We start from the raw sequence: 19,676 nt of genomic DNA on the forward strand, positions 1-19,676 counted from the left end.
TTGGGTAACTCGCATGCTACCTTCCAATGGAAGCTTTGCTTTATTATTCTGTTAATGGTGCCCATTTAATTGATACACACACACACACACACACACACACACAGACACACAAACCGTTCACCAGTTCTTTTCTGCAATTGGTAAAAATAAATAAATAAAAACAAGTTTCTAAGAAATCAAGAATGCCTAAAAAATTAAGACTGTACTTCTAAAAATCAGGTCTTAATTTATCCATTTATTGACAATTGAATAGGAGGATTAAAATCTTTCTAAATTACTGAATTTTGAAATATGATTTTCATTCTTTTAACTATCAATTATTATAATAAAAGTTGCAAACAAAATGGACACTGGAAAATTGTTATATGTAGCTGCAATTCTTCATGAACTTGGTCTTTGTTTAGCTTAACTCTGAATCCCATAGAATGAAAATGAAATAAAATTTCTAGAGCATGTATTATGTGCCTAAAATCTTGCTGGGAGCTTTACTTTTTCATCTAATTTAATCATATGATAATCCTGTGGATGTTGTGGTAGACTATTGTATTTTTCCAGTCATCCTCTGCTTTTTCCTATGAGGTGATGATAACTTCCTCCATGTGAGGCTTGGGTGTGTGGCTTCCTCCTGCTTATTTAAAGGTCAGTGAGAGTGATACATGACCCATTTAAACAAACCCTTTCAGAGCTACTGTATAATTGGTTCCTGCATCTCTCTTCTCCCTCTGCCATAAGACCAACACATCCCAGAAGGGGTGGCTTCTTCTGCCAGGAAGAAGAAAACAGGGAGCGGAGCAAGACTTTAGCTGAACTGAAAAGGATCTGCAATCCAAGCAAGAAATGGACCTTTGTTGTTGTAAGCCTCTCAGATTTTGGCAACATTTTTTACCACAAACACCTTAACAGAATACAGGTAAGTAACATTAATACTCACTTTACAGAGGATAGCATTAAGGATCAGGGGAACAAAGTAAGTTGCCCAAAGTAGCACAGTTAGTAAACTAGACAGCAGGGAAATGAATGCAGGTGTCTGGCTCCATCTCCCATGTTCTATCTTACAGTATTTCAGGAAGTCAAAATGCATGGCAACTCATTATCTGAAAGATTCCTCATTTGTATAATTCAACTAAATACCAAACAGAATTATCCATTATTCCACTGATTCACACAGTTTTTCCTTGATAGGCCTGTAAAAATGCTAGACCACTAGTTTGAAAAACTTCTTTGTTCTTTTATCTATTCTATTCTTCTATTCTATTCTATTCTGTTCTATTCTCTGTTATTTACTCATCATCTGTTTATATTTCTTCCAGGGTTAATATACATACTTTCATTATTTTTAATATTCGAATCTTAACTCCATACTTAGGTACAAATCCGTACTCTCCCACTTATTTGCTATATAACCATGAACAAGTCACAACCTCTGTAAGCCTCAGTTCTTGGCATATATAATATGTGATAATAATATCTATTCACATGCTTTCTTTGATAATCAATAATACATGAAAAACTGTTCTCATAGCAGGCATCTAACAAATATTAACTTTCTTTTCCTAGTATCCTATCCCTTCTGTTAAGTGAGGTAACATATCTAAAAGAAATTGCAGAGTCATGGATAACCAGTTCCACAAAATAGTCAAACAACACTCTTGAAATCAACACAGAGAAAAAAAATATGCTTCACCTTTCACCTTGATTTTCCTCAGTATATTGTTTTGTTCCTTTTTGTTTTGGGGACAGGGTGTCACTCTGTCACGGAATGCAGTGGCGTCATCTCAACTCACTTCTCCTTGACCTCCTGGGCTTAAGTGATCTTCCCACCTCAACCTGCTGAGTAGTTGGGACTACAGGTGCACACCACCACACCCAGCTAATTTTTGTATTTTTTGTAGCGACTGGGTTTCACCATGGTGCTCAGGCTGGTCTCAAATCCTGAGGCTCAAGTGATCTGCCTGCCTGGGCCTCCCAAAGTGCTGAGGTTACAAGTGTGAGCCACTGAGCCTGGCCTCAGTTTATACAGTTTCCCTTTAGTTTCCTCAAAAGAGGCAAGCTTGTTTTATTTTGTTTTGTTTTTCTAAAGGACTTTGTATATTGTTTTATAAAATCAGTAACTTTGGAGATATATATTATGTGTGTGTGTGTGTGTGTGTGTGTGTGTGTATTTTTGTTTTTTGAGATGGAGTCTCGTGTCACCCAGGCTGGAGTGTAGTGGTACAATCTCAGCTCACTGCAACCTCCGCCTTTCGAATTCAAGTGATTCTCCTGCCTCAGTCTCCTGAGTAGGTGGGACTACAGGCCCGTGCCACCACACTTGGCTAATTTTTTTTTTATTTATTTTGTTTTATTTTTTAGTACAGACAGGGTTTCACCATATTGGCCAGACCTGTCTCGAACTCCTGACCTCAAGTGATCTGCCTGCCTCAACCTCCCAAAGTGCTGGGCTTACAGGCATGAGCCACCACACCTGGCCCTTTGGGAATATTTACTTTTCTTGTATCTGTTCAATCAAAAGTATCAGGCCTTCTATACTGGATTTCTCTTGTATTATTATGTTTCTATTCTAACACACTCTGTAACATTAACTATAAAATATTACAAAGTTTTAGCTACAACCATGTTTTAATCTAATTATCAACCAGAATTGAGAGGTAATATCTGCATGCACTTTTAGCATGTTAAAGTATAACATCAGGGTGGCAGATCCAGTCTTTATTTAACATGAAGTTATTTGTCTTTACATTAAATTTTGGCGTCACTCATTATGTCTTGAGTCACTTCAACAAACTTCTAATTTTATGAAAACCACAGAAAGAAAGGTAGTAGACTTGAAGTTCAAAGACTGGATCAAGGTTGGATTTCATTAATTTTTCTTTCTAGAAATAGATAAAACAATCTATCTTCATAATATGCAATGTACTTTTGAGGTTCAAATGAGAAAACAAGAGAAAAACATTACTCTAAACTAGAAGATTAATATTACAGTATTATGAATGTTTTCATTGTACCTGAGATAAAAAGTACACAGCATTTTATTCCTATATTCTTTGTCATTTCAGCAGTTCAGTAAACTTCAATGTAATATTTTAAACAAATTTTATATGAAAACCGATATTAAAATATATTTACTTATCCTTTTATATATGCATGAGGTATATACTTTTTAATTTGCAAGAAAATAAATTATTTTCCGCATTTGTTTAAATCATTTTATTAATAGATTAGCACAGGTATTACTTAATGATTCTGACTTACATGGAGAGATAGTTTTTTTTATAAAATTAGGGTGTTTTAAAATATAATAAGGCAATAGCATATTATGACTTGTAGTTGTAAATCTCACCAAAAAAACAGCTCCACTGACACTTTACCTTGTAGTTCAGTTTTACCTTTTCATTTTAAGATGTTCATATTATGTTCAATTTCCTCTTCCATCCTCTTTCGAGTTTAGTGTCCAGGTTATTTTCATTTCTGTAACTCATCACTATTCATTAGGAATTATTAGGGGTAGTATTTTCTGCTTAAACAAATGTGTAACAAATTTAAAACCAAAGAAGCTGATCATGAAGCAATCCTAGAAGAAAACATGGTTTTCAGATTTTCCACAGCCTGCACAATAAATTACATTGAAGACAGAGAGACTTTTACAGGGAAACTCAACAACACATGTAGAAAACATAGATTTTCGCCTGGGTGCTCATGTTTCTAGACTGTATTTCCTCTAATGCTAATATACTTGATTCAACCTGAGTACTTTTGGCAAATGGTAAATAACTGGGTACCAAATGTCTACCTATTGCCTATTTATAAATTACTAGACATTGTTCGCTCATCCCTGCATTGTCTTATAAATTTTCATGCATTCTCATACCTAAAACAACGTATAATCACATCTCCTTAGTTGTTGTTTTTCTTAAAGATTTAACCTAGTGGCTTCAAATATAAACTCACCAGCAAGAAAAAAAGAAAAAGTACTCTTGCTAGCATTTTAGCATTTGTTAGAATCTACCATGTTGGAAATTACCCTTTAATTATTACAGAACCTTGACTATGTTGTTGTTTGAAATGAATGCAACGGAGTTCATAGTCTTGATTAACCATGCTATCTGTCCATGGTCTTTGAAAGATGGCATATTTTCAAATATCCCAGACTGGCTCACAATGCTGTCATATGTCACATTGGATTACCTTTGCCAGCTTGTGTTATGTTACATCAAGGATGTGACTAACATTAACCACATGTAATACAGCAGAGCAGTGCTATCCGTCAGGGAAATTTCAAAATGGCAGTTTTAGAAACCAGAATTTTAGACATTTTTGGTCATTAAGAGAAAAAAAGCCATATTTAAATTGTTTTAGAAGAGATTTCTATTTTTTTCACTCTCACTTTCAAAGGAGCTGGCAGTTATAGGCAAAGCACAACTTGCCATACTCAGTATTGCAAATAAAAGGAGCTATAATATCAAAGCAATGTAGATTAGAAATATTCAAGTGAAACTTAAATATAAGTACTTTAGAAAACAACATTCAATTGAAATTTTGCAAATTAAGTAAATAATTTTAATAAAAGAGAAAGCTAATGACGTGTAATTTAACTTTACCTTAGGTTCCACAGGTTTCATTTTGTAAAATGATTATATGTTTATGTATCTTTCAGGAAATAAATTATTTTCTTATCAACAAAATAAAGAAATTATTTGCTGAACAACAAAATAATCAGACCAACAGTGCAAATCATATTTCTAATATATGTAATCTAAATTTATATAAATCAATGAATACAAATTATGTATTTAAAATACTGTTAACAGTAGCATGTAACTAATAATGTTTATAGTAGCATGTAACTAGTAATGTTGCCTTATAGGGTTCAACAAAGTCCTAATATTCTATCAGTCTTCAAAGATACTAGGAATTCCCATGAAGTCACTAGGGTTCATTGGCAGTAACAGGAGCAAAAACTCCAGTGAAAAAAGATTCTGGCCTGATTAATGTCTGCATGTATAGTAGAGATACAGACCACTCTGCTTTTTCTGAAAATGTAATCAGCAAGAACATGGTCTCTCAGTTAAGCTTATTCATGGAAATGCAGGATTAACCACCTGTATAAGTAGATACATCCCTTCCAAATTAGAATTTACAAATATTTCAAACCGTTTAAAATTCTTTTGTTTCCAGTAAACTTAATCTCAAACCACTTGGAAATCTCTAACTCTTTTGGCTTTACTTCTCCATCTATCCTGGATCCTATTTTAACTGAAAGTCTCAAAATAGTACTGCAAAATAATGTTGTGTTCCTGTTCTTGTTACCCACTTTTATATCCATGACAATTATTCCAATTAAATAATTAAAGAAAATTATTTGAGCCATTAATATTGAAGCCAAATTAAATTTAAGGTTTCTTGTCTCAGTAGGGTTATATGGTTTTCTTGTTACTCTGCATTCTCTTCCTACTTACTATCGTTTAACAAGTGTTTTTCAAAAAGGTGTGGTTTTGCACCCCTATGGAATATCTGGTAAAGTCTGCAGACATTTTTGGTTCTCATGACTTGAGTTGCTACTGACATCTGTGAGCTAGGGATGCTCTGAACATTCTACAATACACAGTGTCGCCCTGTACAATAAAGAATTATTCGGCCAAAATGTCAGTGCTCCAACGTTGAGAAACTTTCTCTTGAGCTTCAATTATACCACCTATATGACCATTGCATCAAAATTTTTACTGCAAATAGCTGCTTTGAATCTTTGGTCCTTGCATTCAGTTCTCTATATAATATCTCCACTTGCATGTCCCAAATTTGTTCAAACTCAACTTGTCACAAACTAATCTTAAATTTTGTTCTATGAGTCTTTAACCCCAGTATTATTGAACAGCATCACTACCCACTACCTAGTACCACAGTCAGACACTGTGCCACCTTTCCCATCTTTCTTCCCCATCCACTTGCCCAATTTATTACAGAGCTCTATCATTCCCAAAGCCTAAATATTCTCTAATGTGTCCACTTCTTTCCACTATAATGTCAAACACCGTACGCAAACCACCTGGACTCCCCAGATCCCAGATCCATTCTTAAATTTCCTGAGTCCATTCACCAGATGCCTCTGGGAGTGTTTTGTTTGTTTGTTTTTGAAAGCTTGACTCTCATCATGCCACCCTACTTTCTACCATATGCAGACTTAGAAATTTCAGTATTCTGTTATTGTCCCTGCTTGCCACTCCAGTGTTCATTTTATCTTTCTTCAAGTTTCTCCTTTATTTAGATAATCTCATGCTTCACATGTAATTTCATTAATTTCACAACACACGTATTACCTTTCAATAATTATTCTTACATTATTTTTTACTGATATTTATAATAATTTTTTAACTTAGAAAGTTAGAAGTCATCACCATCCCTTTTAGCCAACATCTTCTTCATTCTTGAGTTCAGCTTTTTAGAATGCATCTTTTTGTTTTTCTAAATGAAGCATAATTACTATATTTTCCATGTATCCATACATGTAAATATGTATTCTTATTGTCTTATATATTAGTCCAGTGATCACATTATTGGCCATAATGTTTTTTTAATCTTCATTTTTTTTTCTGATACTTTGTACTACAGAGAGGTCAGAAACTAGACTTATTTTTTTGGTAGGTATTTTTTTCCTGTTTATAGAGATTATTTTAAAAATTATTAAATGCTTTGGGAGGCCGAGACGGGCGGATCACGAGGTCAGGAGATCGAGACCATCCTGGCTAACACGGTGAAACCCCGTCTCTACTAAAAATACAAAAACTAGCCGGGCGAGATGGCGGGCGCCTGTAGTCCCAGCTACTCGGGAGGCTGAGGCAGGAGAATGGCGTAAACCCGGGAGGCGGAGCTTGCAGTGAGCTGAGATCTGGCCACTGCACTCCAGTCCGGGCAACAGAGCGAGACTCCGCCTCAAAAAAAAAAAAAAAAAATTATTAAATGTAATTACATGTAATTAAAATAGTTTTCTAATATATGTCTAATTGAATGTCTTCTCTAATATTAAAAATGATAATGAGAGTATTATTGATTAAATCCTTAGTATGAGTCAAACGCTGTTTTATATATAGTATTTAATCTCCACAATTACCATGTGATCTCATTACTTTATCTCCATTTCACCAGTAGGAAAACTGAAATTTATAAAGGTTAAGCAATTTCCCCAAGGATGTGCAAATAGGGCTTACATGAGGCTGTAAAACTAGTTCTTGCTAATTGAACGTTGGTAAAAGTGATTTGTCATTTTGTGCAGAAGACAAAGCAGACTCTGTCTTCCCCACAGTCTCTCTCATCAGCTTACCAGTTGTTTTTTGACATCCAGGGTGACTCTGAAAGCCATTGTCATAGATGAAACTGCCTCTATCAAATGTTTCCATGAATGACTGCATGGAGCAGAAGTCCTTCTCAACTCCAACCAGAAATACCTACATGGAATTTCTACGTGAGTGAAACGTAAATTTGTACTATGTTAAGCTTTTGGGCCGGGCGCAGTGGCTGATGCCTGTAATCTCAACACTCTGGGAGGCCGAGATGGGCAGATCACCTGAGGCCAGGAGTTCGAGACCAGCCCGGCCAACATGATGAAACCCCGTCACTACTAAAATAAATAAATAAATAAATAAATAAATAAAATTAACCAGGTGTGGTGGCAGGTGCCTGTAATCCCAGCTACTCAGGAGGCTGAGGCAGGAGAATTACTTGAACCCGGGAGGCAGAGGTTGCAGTGAGTCAAGATCACACCATTACACTCTAGCCTAGGGGACAAGAGTGAGACTTCATCTCAAAACAAAAAAAAGCTTCGGAAATTTTGCAGTTTAGTATTGTTTCTCTCTAAATACTTATTAACACAGTCAAAAACATAAAATAAAGCTACACATCTAGTCTTCACTGGGTAAAATAGGGTATGCCATAAATGTTATTTCAGCATGTGTTAAAGGAAAATACAGTTTGCTTTAGATAGGAAATTAACTATGTTGGACTGGCATTGGTAAGGTATCTGTTCTGAATGGTTTTCCTGGTGATAGTATTAATATAGGCTATCTATTCCTCTGTGGAAAGATTACAAATGTCAAACATTTGCAGTGGTAACAAGCATATTCATAGCTAAGTATATAAAAGTCAGAATGTGCTGAGGATCTTCAGGTTGATTATAACAATTTTGTATCCAGTAGGCCCTTTGCGATATTTAAAAGTATACTATTTTTATTAAAAAGTTAAAATACTTAAACCCTTTAACCTAAATTTCAATTATGGTAATCCATCCAAAGCAAATTATGCTAAAACACATAAAAACATAAAGATGTGACCAAAATATATTTCAGTTATGAGATTAGTTCCTATAAAAATTGGAAACAAATTACATGTCAGGGAAAGGGGCATGTACTAGGGAAATCATAGCACTAATGTTTTTGTTTAATTATCCATCCATTTTGTTGTTCAGAAGTATATAGCTCCATACATACAAAGACAGTAAAATATAAAGACAATGAAATTGATGTGTACTAAATTGGAACTTTGGTGTAATCTTGCCATATCTGCATCTCAGTTTGTTCTGTACATACACCTATATGGGTGTATATGTTTGTATTTATATCTCTATTCCAAGATTTTATCTTGCAGCCTTTTTTTATCTTTGTCCTATTACATTTACTAAAATATTTATCTGTTTATTGCTTAAAAGGTTACACAAAATAATTATATAAAAACTATCACCATGTTTATTTTAAGGAGTGGATTGAGTATTTTTTTATTACATCATAATGTGTCCCTTTTACTAGGAGTCATGAAAAAAAATCCCTCCAATTCCAAGCATAATTGAACTGCTCATGTGCAAGGATTTAATTTTCAATTTGGACTAGGAATCGAGTAGTTGATAGTCACCCCTTTGACTTCTAGGAAGCTGAGAGCTAAAATTAGGGCTTGTTTCTAACATGTGTGCAGCATTTTATGGCACATGTTTTATCTTCTGAATTCCATCTAGCACCATTCTCATTTTTAATCCTTATTTTACTTTTATTACATTTTCATTATTTTCAACTAATTATACATAATTCTAGTGTTGCATCTTAGCAGTACCCACTTTAGGGAACAGGAAAATCTACCTTTAAAGCCTGTTGATAACAACATTAAGCAATAGGTGGGAAGAAAGTTACATTCCTGCATAGTTAAGACAAAATATGCTCTAAGATGAAAAAGCACATATTTATTACCGAATTAACATCACTTTTATTTATTTGTGTTTATTCATTGTGCACTGAGATTTCGTTTATTTTCTCCAATCAGTTATTTTAATCGAGGCTATGCCTTTACTTGCAAACTGTAGACCTCAGAATCCATAATATGTAAAAACTAGGAAGCAGGCATGAAGGATCTTGTCAGCAGATGTGTTAAATTTAATTGTCTAAAATGAGATACTAGCTACATTTATTTATTTAAATCTTCATTTTTAATGGAGATGGCAAGGCAAAGTCTCTGGGCTTATACTGCCTGGATTCAAAACTCACTTCCACTACTTAGTAGTTGTGATGCTTAAAACAACTATCATGTAGTCTCAATTTTTTTCATCTGTCAATTGAGAATAATACTGTCTATCTCAAATGTACTCTGTGAAGTCTAAATAAGCTAATATGTTTAAAAGTGCTTAGGATGTAGTTTGGCACTTCATCGGCATTGTATGTGTTACTTATTATTTGTCTCCTTGCAATTAAAACATAGTTTCAAGATGCTTGATACTAACTCTTAAGTAAGAAATCATTGAATGAGGTATGCTCAACTTAAGTATACCTATTAACTGACTGAATCTGGAGAATTAGTTCTTATCCTGTGCCTATTATAAATTGTAGCTGATGTTACTGCTTTACACAAAACACTAACTTGTTCACAGCAGGGAAGAATAGTTAGCAAAGCCTCCAATTAGAGTTTTGTTTATACTTCCACTGGGAAAGATGATTTGTTAGTTTAAAAGATACCTATTGTGTTGATTACAGGTGTCAGCACACCCAAATTTTGGCTGTGCTCGAATACCTAGTGTGAGATGTGAGACACAAGAAAATCAAGCCTAATTGTTTTAATTCAAACATATTTTCATGTACAACAGTGTTGATTGCTTTGACCCTGGTCGAATAACTTACTTAAAACTAATGTTTTTAAGTACAAAAGAAATTTGACCTAAATTGATTAATTTCTTATTGCTGTCTTTGCTACTGAAAAATAGCTTATCTTTAATACATAAGCATCCAGTACATTTATTACATTTATTTTTTATGGAAATAACTTAGGAGTTCAATTCACCTTTAGAAGGGGCTATCATGTATATGTGGTTGTGGGCATGACTGGCACATTTTTAAGTTCAAAGAATTCAGGAATTAACATTCGAAATTACTCAGGTAGAACACATAAAAGAAACTACCAAAAATGAATTAAGATTTTTTAAAAATGCCATGATAGATCCCCCAAAATGTAATCTTTATTCCTGGGTATGAGTGTGGGATGGATTTGAGGGGGCAATGACTGACCACCTTCATGCCAAAAGAAGCTAGATTGTGACACTTCTAGATGTCTAGATTTCTATGAGATCCCCAAAAAGTTATTACATGGAAATGCATAACCTTAAAGTGAACCTACAGACATGGACACATTATATTCCCTTTATAATCCCACAATATGCTTAAGGCATTTAATATTTTATTTTATAACCAGCTCTTTAGAATTTAGTTCCAAAAAACAAAATCATGCAAATATTTTAAACTTCTTCACACTGATACAAGCTATTTATTACTGCTGCTATTTTATTGAAAGAACAGAAATGGAAAATATTAGATAAGTGAAAAAAGTTAACAAGTGTACTAAACTAATATTTCTCTTTTTTTCCTTATCTTTCAACAAAATGCCTATCTCTTTCATTAACTTTAACTTTCGGGACTCTTAACTTGGCTCATAATAAAATAAACAACATAAGGTTGTCTTCCCTGTCTAAGTTAATTTGAATCAGAAGAGAATATTTACCTTTTCTTGGAATTTGTGTGATTCAAGGTTAGTCTATTTTGGAAAGACTGCAAACCTAATCCTTTTCTGAAGCTCATTAATTGGAAGCAGGACCACACTGCAATAGCCTCTTCTAAACTGAGGGGGAAAATTAAGAATTTAAATGAGGTGAAAACTCCAAAACAAGATTCTCCCAGTGGCCTCTTCTGTTTATACAGTAACACTCTAAATAAAAAGCCGACACCATCCGTGTTAAATTTCCCTAGTTAACTGATAAGCTGGAGCAGAGAGTACATTGACACTCTGGGTAGTCCTGTCAGTCACTCAGGCGGAGTCCATACATAATGCTTGAGGATTTCCACTTTATTAGCAATGCTATTTTTTTTAAGTCAATGAATGAATAGATAAATTGATAGACAAGTAGAGAAATAAAGGGGCTAGACATTCAGTTTAAACTCCCCTCAGTATTACTATCAGATATGAAGATTTAAAATATTATTTAAGCTTCTCCAAGTGAATGAAAATACACCGGCATTTTGTGTCTATGAAGATCTGGAATGCATAACATTCCTTGTAATTTTGCAATTGACCACAATGTCACAATCTTGCACTATTTCAGCTGTCTCCACAATGAAAACCAAATTGTAGGTTAAAATTACTTGCATAATGGAATGAAATTCTTGCACTAGTACTTTAAGCCTTGTCTAGATTTTAAGCACTCACTTAACCACCAATTTTTTTTTTCATCGGTTATAACTAACCAGTGAATTTCTCAAATCTACAAGTTAGTTACTAAATGACTTCTTGGCATGTTTGGGCAATAAAAAAGAATAATTCTAGTGCAAAGCATGGTTTATCATCTTTATTCAACTATGTTTCGATAGAGAAAAACACCAATATCTTTTATGCTGAAACATCTGAACACAGCTCAGAAGGAAAGAAGGACAGCTACTTTTTCCAAGGAGGCATCAGGGTATGTCAAAGGAGCATGGACCTTGAGTTATGATACCTGGAATCTATTCCCTGGTCTTCCACTAACCAGTTGAGGAAACATGGGCAAGCCTCTGGGACACATCTATGTCATGTGAAAAATGAGGATGTTAGATTATCTCTTCTGTTCCTTCTATCCCAACTCAATGAGACCATAATATTTAAATTATTTATGCACAAACACTGACATCCAAGCTTGTAGATCTGGAAGATTCACTGGCCTTCCCTTTACATTTACATGCAAACTGTCCAAAAGAGGAGTCTGTACAAAAAATCTTCAAGTTCACCCCTGTCTGCATTTTTGGTCCTTTTCAGCTAGAGCATAATGTAGAGTCTGTAAATTACATGTAATACGGTGCAAGACTGTGGTACATGATCGCATGTATTTGGGGGAGTTATATTAGATTTTCAAAGGAATCTATGACCTTAACTGTAATGTCTATCTCTAATCCATCTATAAGATCTAGCCACAATATAATCCCATCTCCTACCACGGTTTCAAATATTCCTTTTTAAATAAGATTTTATTTTTAAAAATTTTTTCTTATGAGTACAGGGGTACAAGTGGAGGTTTGTTACATAGGTAAACCAGGATTTGTCATGAGGATTTGTTTTACAGATATTTCATCACCCAGGTATTAAGCCTAGTACCCATTAGTTATTTTTCCTGATCCTCTCCCTCCTCCCACTTTCCACCCTCTGAAAGGCCCCAGCATATGTTGCACCCTTCTATGTGTCAATGTGTTCTCATCACTTAGCTCCCACCTGTGCCTTAAATAATTTTTCTAAGTTTTTATATTTTTAAGTTATAGAGCAGAAACTCTAATCCAATTCTTTTTTATTTCAAAACCTTAGTTATTTTATGGGGATATAAATTCCAATATTGACTTGAAAATCTTCTTTAGCTCCTAAAGCTTTAGCTCCTACAAATTAAGCCACAGAGTACTCATTTCCAAGATGGAGACTACTCCTTGAAATATTGAATATTCATTCAAATATTTTGGAGCACCCACTATGATCTAGTAATGGTGTGAAGAGGCTTGTTATTTGATTAAGATAGTTAAGCAAAGCCAATTTGATTAGGTGCCTTTAAAGCAGAGACCTGGAGCTAGAAAAGGGACGAGTCTTGGAAATGTAAGAGGGAAGAACATTCCAGGCAGAAGAAAGACCAAGTAATAGGACCATAATGGTGAAGCCTTCTCAGAGTTCCGGGAATAGCAAGAAGTACATCCTGGTAATAAAAGGGGTACAGAAGTTAAGAGGATAGCAGAGTAGTAACCAGGCTTTTTGCTAAGGACTTCGACTTTTTTATTCTGAGGGTTGTTAGCAGAGGAGTGGTATGATCTATCATATGTTTTAAATAAACAATTCTGCCTGTTCTGTGGATCATAAATTAGGAGGGCAAGAGTGAAACAGAGAGATCATTTAGGAAAAAATTGTATTAATCTAGATGGTACAGGATGCTGGTTTATATCAGGATATAGTAGTGAATATGATAAGTGAATTTTGAATATATCTTGAAGGTAGAGCTACTAGATTTACTTATCGATTGAATGTAAAGCATGAGTGAGGAAAATAAGTATAGAGCAACTTTTTTTGTTTGTTTGTTTTTGCCACCTCAGTAACTGGAAAAATGGAGTTACCATTTTCTAAGATCCGGAAAGACTGCAAAAAGATAAGGTGAAATAAAAACTTTGTATCTGATCGTCTTAAGTTTAAGATATCTATTAGATAGATATGCTAAGTCCCAGGAGAGTCTAGACAAGCACATTTATGTAGGTGTCTTTAACAACATAACGATTGTGCTTCAAGTCATAGGACAGGATGTGAAATTACTTAGGGAATGAACATAGTTAGAGAAAGAGAAAAAGAAAAGAGGATCAATCACTGCACTTTGAAGCATTCTTACATTTATTAGTCAGAGATATAAGGTAAAATTAGGAAAGGGATTGAAAAGTGACTCATTAACAGATGGTGACATGAACTAATGGGTATATAAAATTGTAAAGTTTTAAAAAGAAATGCCTTGCATATTGTGAATCCTCAATAAATAAAAGTTCCTTCTTGAAAAGCTTATGAGTAAGCCTTATTCATAATAACTTTTCTAGGCTAAGTTTAAAATTTTAACATCAATTGACGATGGGCCATTGCTATCTAATTGTTCCACTAACACCTCAAACTCAATGTATAAAATTGAGCTTACTCACCTTCCCTGTAAACCAGATGCTTCAATTGTGTGCACTGTCTTGGTTTTGAGCATCAATGCTCTCCGGACAGGGTAAGGTAAATGTAATTTCCGAAAAGAATTTTTAATGTTTACACAGTAGTTTTGGTTAAATGAAAGTTCTCATGAACACACTTTCTAAAGCATGAGTCCAAACTTCCGGATTTCTTAACTGTGCTTTCAAGGTCCTCGGCGATTTGCACCAAACCTTTTCCAAGCTCACTTCACATTCCTACTTGCTTTTAAGAATAGCCTGCTCCAGCCAACATTAATAATTCCCTCTTGTCAAGGCTACTGTGTACACTGCTTCCAAGTTATCTCTGTTTAGATTATCTTTCTTTCCATCTCTGTTTGGTTCAATAATATTTAAGACTTTGTGTTGTCACAATATCACAATTCCATCTTCTTGGGATTTTCCCATTCTTTTATGGCTGACTCCAGTGAAGTGTTATTCATGAGCTTTCTGCAGTCTCCATTCATACTGTCTTCTCAGAGCATTTGGTTCCTTCCTGGCTTACAACATACCCAGTTTGAACCCGTATCTTCTTTAAAATTACTTAGGCATGGTCTCATATACCTTCTAGATTTTAAACTGCTCCAGAGGCCATGAATACTATCTACCAACTCTAATACTTTTCCTAAGTATTTTTGTCAAAAATGTGTCTCAATTTTTACAAACTCTACTTGTTGAATTGTATTCACTATATATTAACTGCCTTATTTTACAAAATGAAGCGCCGATGCCTAGCAAGCTTAAACTACCTGCTCAGGGACCACATGCTGACCTTGGTAGAATTATGCTCAGTTCACTTTTTGTTCCCATTCTACCACAGTAAATACAGATAGTAAATAATCATATATTGGATTAACCAAGAAGAATATACATATTTTAAATGGTATAGAATAGTGTCTGACTTTATAGTATCCCAAATCAATCAATATCTTGAAAAAGATATGTATTATCAAATTATGTTGATAAATGTATATACGTACCCAGTTGTGCCCTGAGAAAACCGGTAGCATCTATTTTGTAAAATTACTTGCAAACTACAGTTTTATCATTCACTTTCTAACTTTTTCTTTTTTACAAAAGCTTTATCAAAGTGTAAATGATGAGTTTTGCTTATCTATTTATCCATTAATGAACATTGAAGTTAATTTGCTTAATAGTCCTTATCTTATAGGGTTCCTATGAAGATCTAACTAATTAATATTTGGACAGTACATAAAATATTGCTTGTTTCTATGTTTCTTAAAATGGATATGGTTCTATACTTGTAACTGTATATGTTATTCATATTTGTATATTTATGGAAATCACTGGTCCGAAATATACCAAATAGATAACAATTACTTTCCTAACTGTTGATATTATGAATGGCTTTTATATTTTCCAAAGGTTTTATATTTTTTGAAATTTTAAATAAATGTATCCTTTTTACGTAAGATACATAAAAATTAAAATTACTTTGTGAGATAAAAAAACAAAAAAACAAAGTTTAAATGATGTAGAAAAATGCACATATTTATACAATTTGGTAGGTTTTGATATATATTTATACCCATAAAAGCCTCACCACAATCAAGATCGTGAATATATCCATCACCCTCAGTAGTTTTCTCATGCCTCTTTTTAATCCTTCCATCCTCAGCCTTCCAGTATTTGCCTCACCCCCACCCCAGCAACCACTATTCTGCTTTCTGTCACCATAGAAGAGTTTGCATTGTTTTGATGTTTTATAAAATTGGTCTATATAGCCTATACTTGTGTTTTCTGACTTCTTTCACTTAGCATAATTATTTTGAAATTCATTCATTTCATTGCATTTATCAAAAGTTCATTCTTTTGTATTGCTGTAAATAGTATTACGTTGTATGGGTATACTAAGTTTGTCTTTCCATGCACCTGTCGATGGAAATTTGAGTTGTTTTCAGTTTTTGGTTATTAAAATAGAACATCTAAGAACATTCATATACAAGTTTTCATATGCACATATGCTTACTTTCATGTGGGTAGACACCCAGTAGTGTAATAGGCAGATCATATATCTGTATGTGTAACTATTTTTAAAAATTGCCCCAAGTATTTTCCAAAGTGGTTTTACTATTTTCCCAGTATTTCCAGCAGTGTATGGGAGTTTGCGATCTTCCACAGCCTTGACTCAACTTACTCGATTTAGTTAGTCTTTTGAAGTTTAGCCATTATAAGATGTATATACTCGTTCACCTTTTAATTTTTAAAACACCTACTATGTGCCAGGCATTGGCAGTGGGAATATAATGCTTAATATGTCCCTTCTTTCACAGATATGTCAGTCAATGAGAAAATAATAATCAAACTCATAACTTCAGTACAATGTGGTAAACCCTTCAATATAGGTACAGAGAAATTCTTTTAGAAACATAGGTAAGTGAAGTCAAAGAAAGATTATGGAAAACTTTTAAAGATGTGGAATTAGAAAGATACCTTGACTCAGCTAGATATGAAAAAGCAAAGATGCAAATGCATAAAAGATGATGGTATTTTTAGAGAAGGGGAAAGACGTGTGTGGATAGTCCATGAGTAGTGAGGATATAGTTGGTCAGAAGGGTAGAGAGTAGATTTCAAAATAATTTACCTATCCTCCTATTGAGGTTGAGTATTTTGAAGCTGAGGACAGACATTTCCAGATCTATGCTTTTAAAAACAAAACAAAACAAAAACAGAGAAAGCTCTGAAGAATGGCTAAATGGAAAAAAGAATGTGAGCAGAAAGACACTTAGCAGGCTAAGGCAATGGTCTAATCAAAACAAAATGATGAGGATTTAATGTATGCTTTAGTTTCCAAATAGAGAAAAACTCTATATGATGTGTTTTTTTGAGCCATATATAATTTTAAATTCCCCCCTCCCATAATAAAGGCACTGATTTCCCAAAAGACCAAAACTCTTTATTATACACTTATGATGGAATCCCCTGAGTAGGAAAGTTTTTGAATTTTTAGCATCCATTTATCCTCTTAGAGATTTCAACAGCTATTTAGTCTCTTAATAAGAAAAAAAACCCACAAAACCGAAAAACTTCTAGCACAAGTCTTTAGAGAGTTTACAGAGGGTATTCATTAGGTTACATACATCTTACCATCCAGCACCACATTCTCTTCTGTAACTTCATTAAGTAGAAATAATTATTCTTGCAGTATAGTTGAGATTTCCATGGAGCAAAAGCCACAGCATATGGTTTGACTCTGATCAGTCTCCTTAATAAAAAAAAAAAAAAAAAAAGTTTAAGTTAAAGTGGCGTATGGTATAAATTTATAAGCAATATTACTGCCTGGGGCATATAAAAATTCTATCATTTGTGGCTAAAAACTGTAAAAAGGCCCTTTTCACAAGTTTTATTGTTCCATAAGAATGAGAAGTAATTTTACAGTATAATAAAATGGCTACATGTATGTATTACCAAATCCATCTTAATATGTCCCATATACAAAAAGGAGTTGAAACATATTTGTATCCTTCATTTACATGCATTCTGAAGTATGGCATAAACATAATCCTAAAAATGCTTCTCATACATAAAATAGGATATGTTGCCCTACAGCAATGATTATTAACATGTTTTGGTATAGAAAATAGTATCTACCCGTGTTCTTTTACTTACAAATACTGAGCAAGTCTGCAGTGAACAATTGTACTTTGCCTGTTTGCATTCATTCAATGAATATTTACTGAGTTTCTATAATGTGCAGTACACAAAGATTAGCCAGGTAGAATCTGTCTCTGACTTCATAATGCTTACATTTTTAGTCTACTATTTTTAATGCACTTTGTACCATTACGGTTCTTTAATACTTCTCTACTTCAGGGTTTTCCAAACTTGGCACTATTGATGTTTGAGACAGGATAATTATTTCTGTAGTGGATTGTTCTGTGCAATGAAGTATATTTAGCAGCATCCCTGGCCTCTACCAACTAGATCCTGCTAGTTTCCCTCCCCCAGTTGTGTCAAACAAAAATGTGTCCAGGTATTAAAAAATATCTCCTAGAGGACAAAATCAACCCCCATTGAAAATCACTTCTCTCCTCAAATAAGAAGACACAGTTTTGCTTTCCACTCTAAATAATGTTGCTTTAAACACTTAACTAAATTTTAATCCAAAACTATTTCTAAATGATGCCCAAAATCTAAGTAAAAAATAAAATAAATTCATTACATTGCTATTGCCTAACATGTCAATGTTCCTTAATATCTTGGTATTTGATGTTATGTAGCCAAACAATCAGGTGACTAACTGAATGTGCCTTTGTTCATATGGAAACGAAGGTAGGTTTTTCTTTTGAAATGAATTACAAAAGAATTTGCTTTAAAGGATACAGCATTTATTTCATTTCCCTTCTAAAATCTCAGAGTAGCTGAACAATTATAAAACAAAACGTATGTTCAATAAACATAAACAGTTACGTGATGCAAAATGCCTACACTGCAACGTTAAAATTATTATATTAAACTTAACTGAATCAGGACAGATTATGAGTAATCATATATAACAAAGACATGTCAATTTTAATTGAGTGACCAATTCATTTTTCCAAGTATTGAACTCAGCTTTATATTGGTGAAAAAGCATAGCTTTTGAATTTTGCATAACATATCTCAAAATGTTCATAAGGTTTTCCATATATCCGGTAAGCGTCTCTGAAAACTGACTGAGTTATTTAACTGAATCTAAGTTAAATAACTTTCTGGTAGTAAAACTGGGAAGTTAATAAAAGAAGAATGTTAAGAGAATGTTGATCACATTCTGCAATTTGAAATAAGGTGGAATTTTTCTTCCATTCTTTTTTATTCTTTTAGAAGTTAACAATAGCATAGATCTGCTTTTGTTATGTAGGCAAAGTAATATTTTAATTTTACTTTTAGCTATACAAAGCTATACTTTGTATAGTGGCTATATTCTTCAAATTTTCTGTTAAAATATGAGATCTATTTTGAAATCAAGCATCATTTAAACTCATTCTTCCATCATCATTTTGTGCTAATACAAAATCAAGGTTAACCCCTTCATAGTCAATTTAATTTTATAAATGGACTGACTGATAAACTTCCTTCTAGCCTTTCTTAAGAAAATCAGCGTCAACTTACTGATTCAGAGGTATTCTTTATTTACTTCAATGGGCTAAGATTATAATCAGAATTCAATCAGCCAACAAGAAAATAAGGTACCATAATCTCCCTTGGCCTAAGGTTCCTGCTACAGTGTAACAAGGAAAACCCAGAGTAGTTTTTCAAGAATTCTTACCTAGGAAATGTGTCCAAATACGTCTTCATAGATAATTTATGTGTTACATTTTTTTCTTATGCTCCTTTTATCTAATGTTGCCATGGAGAGGTGTGGTGATAAAAGGGAGACATTTGAAAATAGGGCCAGTTTGTCACCTGATACATTCTGCTTTGCTGAATTGTATAACTCTGTGGCTATCA

At 33.7% G+C, this 19,676-nt stretch overlaps 1 long non-coding RNA gene across 1 annotated transcript in view; it reads right to left on the reverse strand.

Annotated features, from left to right (window-relative positions):
• LOC117089668 overlaps positions 1 to 17,453 on the reverse strand; it is a 94,518-nt gene extending 77,065 nt beyond the window's left edge. The window contains exon 1 of the long non-coding RNA XR_004439704.1: positions 17,334 to 17,453. This is a non-coding gene — a long non-coding RNA (uncharacterized LOC117089668). The remainder of the gene's footprint in view (positions 1 to 17,333) is intronic.
• Between the last annotated feature and the right edge of the window lie 2,223 nt (positions 17,454 to 19,676).

The sequence above is a fragment of the Trachypithecus francoisi genome, unplaced genomic scaffold, assembly GCF_009764315.1.
Source record: "Trachypithecus francoisi isolate TF-2019V2 unplaced genomic scaffold, Tfra_2.0 Lachesis_group11, whole genome shotgun sequence".
NCBI classification, from domain to species: domain Eukaryota; kingdom Metazoa; phylum Chordata; class Mammalia; order Primates; family Cercopithecidae; genus Trachypithecus; species Trachypithecus francoisi.